Raw genomic sequence first — 6,019 nt, 5'->3', positions numbered from 1 at the left:
TTCCCTGAACAGATGTAGGTTCAGATCTGGTCTCTCTGACATCCCGGTTGAGAGGGAGATTTCACTTTCCTGTACCTCAGTTTCCTGTTCTGTCAAAAGGCAGTAATAACTGCCAGGTTGCAAAGCCTTCTTTGCTGCTTTTCTGTGGGTTCAGTCATGTTCTCACAAACTTGATGCTCTTTCTCTCTCCTGCGTTTACCAGAAACTTCTTGAGAACTGTCTACACTTGTGTCTCCATTCCCTTACCTCTCACTGGCTCCTCAACCCCCAAATCTGGCTTCTACCCTGGTCACTCTGCTGAAACAGCTATGGCCAAAGTCACTGATGACCGTTTTGTGGCTTGGTCCCATGTATACTTGAAGTCCAAATCTAGCTTGATCTCCCAGCAGCATTCTACAGTGTTGACCATTCCCTCCTCTTTGAGTACTCTCTTCCCTAGGCCTTCATCAACCATGTTTTCTTGATTTTTCCCCATTATTTCTCAGCACTCTCTGCTGCATCACTCTTTACCCCAGCCCTTGCTGCAGAGTTCCTTATAGCTCAGTCCAACCAAAGGCTACTCATCTTACCTGGTCTTCTCTTGGTGATCTCATCTATGTCGCCCAGGCCGGTCTCAAAGTCCTGGCCTCAGGTGATCCTCCCACCCTGGCCTCCCAAAGCACTGGGATTACAGGTGTGAGCCATTGTGCCTAGACTCATGTCCATGTTTTAATAACCATAAATATGCAGAAGACTTAAATTTGAATCTCCAGCCCTGACCTTGCCATGAGCTCCAAAACTATTTAGCCAACTACACAGTAGATATTTCTTTTTAATGTATTGAAAGCTTCTCAAAGCTTTTATCAAAAGCTTCAGTATGCGTCTTTTTATTTGAGACAGGGTCTCACTTTGTCACCCACGCTGGAGTGCAGTAGCACAATCACGGCTGACTGCAGCCTCAAACTCCCAGGCTCAGCTGATCCTCCCACCTCAGCCTCCTGGGTAGCTGGGACCACAGGCACGTGCCACCACCCCCAGCTAATTTTTGTAGAGATGAGGTTTTGCCATTTTGCCCATCCTGTTCTCAAACTCCTAGACTCAAGTGATCTGCCTGCCTCAGCCTCCCAAAGTGCTGGGATTACAGGCAGGAGCCACTGTGCCTGGCCAAGTATGTCTTATATCTGCCCCAAACCTGGATCTCTTCTAATGTTCCTTAATGAGTAAATGGCAGCTACCATCATCCTTTCATTGTGCAAGTTAGAAACCTAAGTCATCCTCAACCTCCCCCTCTCCCTAACCTTCCTATCCAGCCCATTACAAGTCCTATTGTTTTCACCTCCTGAACTTCTGGAGTTGACATCATCATCTAGGATGTGATAAAATCACGTCTCACCTGGATCCCTGCAAGTCTCCCAGTTGGTCTTCCTGCCTCATCTCTTGCCCACCTCCAACTCGATCTCCGCATTGCAACCAGAGAGATCATTTAGAAACATAAATCTGATCACACCACCTTCATGCTGGAAACACTTCCATTATTTCCTACTGTACTTACAATGAAGGCAAAACTGAACACAGACCCCCAAAGGGCTCTGCCTGGCCTGCCCCGCCCACCTCCCCAGACCTCTCTGCCTCAATTCCTCACTCCAGCCATGGCTGAACTTCTCAGCTCTTCCCACTCTGCCTTCTCCCTCCCTCCCCAGAGCCTCTGCATGTGCTCTCCCCTTCTGTCTGCGATATCCTTAACTACATCTTCCAATTGACCTCAGAGCCATCATTACTTCATTGGAAAAGCCTGTTTCACTCTCCTAAAAGTCCATACGCCTGATTCTCGGGCCCGCAAAGCCTTCTTCTGCCATATTTTTGGTATATAATGTGAGACATTTTAGAAGGAAACTCAGCTGATCTCTTTCCTCTGACCTATTCAGGTCTCTTTGGGAATCTGTGTTTGGCAGCAGCCCAGCTGCCCTTTCCTGCCCTCCTCACCCTTCCCCTGCCTTTACTTACTGATGGGATGAGGGAATAATGAAGGAAGAGCTCCATGTCCACTGAGCTGGTAGAAGTGCCATTTAACTTCCTGGTCCTGCAAAATGGCCAAAACCATCACATTCATATCATCAGTCATTGCTGTTGTCATTCACCCTTTAGTCTTGAACATCACTGTCAAGAAGTTTGGCCTAAGACCATCCGCTAAGACCATCTGATCTTTTTAAACTTCACTTTCTCAGAGCCAAGGCTGCTCACCTGTAGTGTGTCTTCCCTAAGTGGAATAATCTTTCATATTTTTTTCTCCAGCTTGATTATTTATCCAACTTCTCTGCTAACTGAAACTAAGTCCTTCATTTAGGGGCAGAATCCAGTTCTGTGGGGCTCAAAGCTTATATAATTTGGGCATGCTTTTAAAGTAATACTACAAAATGTCTTACTTTTTCATATTTTAAGGGAGACATATGACCATGTAAACACCTAATCAGCATTCTTCCCACTCTCCCAGAGCCTTGGAAAGGTCCTGTGTGAGTGAGGGGCCCTGAGACTAAAGCATCCTTCACAAGAAATTAGCATTAGTCAAGGTCAAGAAACATCAGCTCACACCTGAGCCACTGCCGGGCTGTTGGGGCAGGAGAGAGATTACTGGACTACAGGCTGCAGACTCTGTTCTCTCCAGCCCCCACTATCTGCGGGGCAGGACTGTCATTGTCTCATGTCTAAAACACATGGCAGTAGTGTTATGGCTTCTCTTCAGAGAGATGCCTCCTTTCTGGGACTCCCACCACACTTTGTTCTTTCTGCTCTGATCTCCACAAGGCCACCACAACACACTCTATCATATATGTCCACATTTTTGTTCATGCTTTTCCCAACTCCTACACCATCCACCAGCCAGCGAGCCATCTGCTGACCTTCTTTCCCTAGACAGCACCTACTGTTCCCTCAGACGTCTCAGAGAAGAGGACTCCTCTGGGGATTCCACAAGCTTGGCATATTCCCCAGTAAGTCTTTAAAATGCCAGTGCTCCACATTTATGTCTAACCATGGATCTGAAATATCTGATAAGTGGTGGGGAGGGGGTGGATGAGACCCAAACTGTCAGATATGTGATAGAACTGTAAAAGTCAGGCTTCTGCTTTTAAGGAGGTAAACAGAGTATATATACCAGTCTCCTCAACCCATACAAAACCCTCAAAATGATAGGAAAGAAACAAAGAAAGAAAGAAAGAAAGAAAGAAAGAAAGAAAGAAAGAAAGAAAGAAAGAAAGAGAAAGAAGGAAAGAGAGGGAAGGAAAGAAAGAGAGAGAAAGGAAGGAAGGAAGGAGAAAGAGAAAGAGAGAATGCATAACCATACTAGAAAGCGAGAAGGGGCTCTATCAGGGACATGGAAATTACCAGAAGACCCTGAAAGATAGAGAGCAACTGGGACTAGATCAGAGTAAAGGCATCAGCCAACATGGCCACAGACTGTAGGAGCACTCAGGATGTGCTCAATACCCACAGTACAAGAAGTGGAAGCAGAATGGGGCTGGCAACAGACCACAGGAGAAGGAGGAAGAGGAGGAAAAGGAGGATAAGAGGAAGGAGGAAAAAGAATTCTGAAACTTTAAGACAGGTCTTTTGAAATAACCTAGTCAGAAAAGAAAATGAGAATAAAAAATAAAACAAAATGAGAATAAAAAAGAATGAGAGCAGTCAAGCGGGAAGGCTCAAGATGGTGTGCCTGTTGGAGACCCCAATCTGCATGAGCTTCCTTTCAGAGTATGAATGAAAGTTACTGGAATTCTCCAGTCCTGTCACTCCAAAGGAGCTACTGTTTACAGATGCCACAGTGACACCGCACCTCATGGCACTGCTTAGCAGGTTCCACTATATCCAGGAGTACATCTGTCGGATCGTCTCACACTGCTGTAAAGGCGCCAGATCATCAAACAATTTTATTTAGCTGTGGTGCAGTTAAGAATATTGCTCACCTACTAACCTCATTCTTCTACAAAGTTCAAATGCAAGCACTGAAATGTTTCTCAGTTTTACCCTGGTAAATGTTTTGGTTGATGGAGAATTGTTATCACAGATTTTTGTGACGATGTTACAGAGGGATAAGCATATTGAGATGCAGCTTACATCAGTAAAATGTTCAACTTACACGTATACAGCTGGAGCAATTCAGAGAGATAACAAATGTATTAAAGACATTGCCTTATTTGGTTCAAATGTGCAGTAAGAAGAGATTACTAGAGGAGAGAGTTAAAGGAGCTGAGACACTTGCCTATCTGACTGAACCAGATATTGAGCTACAGAGAATCCCTAGTGTAACTGATCACCTCATTGCCATGTTTGCTGACTATTTCAAGTATCCCAAGTCATTGAGTGCCATCACTGATATTAAAAGGCTTGATCATGATTTAAAACATGCTCATGAACTCTGCCAGGCTGCATTCAATCTCTACGACTCTCTTAGAGCAAATGATGAAGACATTCAGAAGAAAAGCCCTGAGACTGAAAGTATGATGGACTGAATTGTGACTGGCTTGTCTGAGTCTAGTGTCAAGGTGAGGTTACCTGGTTACCTGCTGTCAGATGTTTGCACCGTTTATCCAGATCTGTGCAGCAGCTTCAAAACAGTTTCTAGGATCACACTCTGTGAAAACCTTTAATGAAGGTTTTACAAAATGCACCAGATGAAATCCTAGTAGTAGCATCTTCCACGGTATATAATCTTCTTGAATTTTCTCCAAGGAAAGAGTCAATTTTAAAATCAGGAGTTGTAAAGCTACTTTGTGGATTAACCCAGAGTGAAAATCCTGCTTTACGAGTGAGCAGAATTTGGGCTTTAATGAATATGGCATTTCAGGCTGAACAAAAAATAAAACCAGACATGTTACAAAGCTTGAGTACTGAACGGCTATTCTGGTTATTATCAGATTCAGATTTGAATGTGCTGATGAAGACACTGGGACTTCTTAGAAATCTCCTCTTGACCTGGCTTCATATAATAAAATAATGAGTACTCATGGAAAGCAAATTATGCAAGCTGTCATCCTTATCCTCGAAGGGGAACATAACTTTAAGGTAAAAGAGTAGATACTGTGCATCTTAGCCAATAGAGAAGATGAGACAACAGCAAAAGAATGTATTATGACCAATGATGATATCCTTCAGAAAATCAAATATTACATGGACCATTCACATGTCAAACTGCAGCTTCCAGCTATTTTTTGTATATCAAACCTCATATGGAATGAAGAGGAAGGTTCACAAGAATGCCAGGATAAATTATGAGACATCGGCATCATAGATATTCTACATAAACTGAGTCAGCCACCAGATTCAGACCTTTGTGACAAGGCAAAGATGGCACTGCAGCAGTACCTGGCATGATGAGAGTGCCCCTAGGCACCTGTGAGCATCCTACATCCTTGTTTAAGAAAGCACAGGTGGCTCATGCCTGTAATCTCAGCACTTTGGGAGGCTGAAGCAGGCGGATCACGAGGTCAGGAGATCAAGACCATCCTGGCTAACACGGCGAAACCTCATCTCTACTAAAAATACAAAAAATTAGCTGGGCGTGGTGGCAGGTGCCTATAGTCCCAGCTCCTCGGGAGGCTGAGGCAGGAGAGTGGCCTGAGCCCGGGAGGCAGAGGTTGCAGTGAGCTGAGATCACACCACTGCACTCCAGCCTGGGTGACAGAGCGAGACTCCGTCTCAAAATAAAAAAAAAACAAAAGTACAGAAACTAGTTTCATTTGATTTATTCTATTTGCACAAGTTGCCTTGGACTGCAGGGAGCTGTTGTGCAAAAGTAATTTAGTAGGCTTAGATCTCAAATGCACCTTCAGAACATTTTTTGAGGTAGTAATTTCCTCAGAAGACTACTATGTTTTGTTTTAGTTTTTTCTTAGCTATATGGACTCTTTATTAGAACAATCAATCATTTTCCTTTGGACCTACAACCTTTTGCCTATGCTGCAGCCACTTTGTGAGTGAGAATGAATATGTCTGTGTGAACACACAGGTGTGCGTGTGTGTGTGTGTGTGTGTGCATGTACATAGG

General features: G+C 44.1%; 1 pseudogene; it reads left to right on the top strand.

The window, feature by feature from the left end:
* Positions 1-3,500: 3,500 nt before the first annotated feature.
* Positions 3,501-5,477, top strand: LOC129490285 (armadillo repeat-containing protein 8-like; annotated as a pseudogene).
* The last annotated feature ends 542 nt before the right edge of the window (positions 5,478-6,019 follow it).

The sequence above is a fragment of the Symphalangus syndactylus genome, chromosome 9, assembly GCF_028878055.3.
Source record: "Symphalangus syndactylus isolate Jambi chromosome 9, NHGRI_mSymSyn1-v2.1_pri, whole genome shotgun sequence".
NCBI lineage: Eukaryota > Metazoa > Chordata > Mammalia > Primates > Hylobatidae > Symphalangus > Symphalangus syndactylus.
This window is presented reverse-complemented; position numbering and strand designations above follow the sequence as displayed.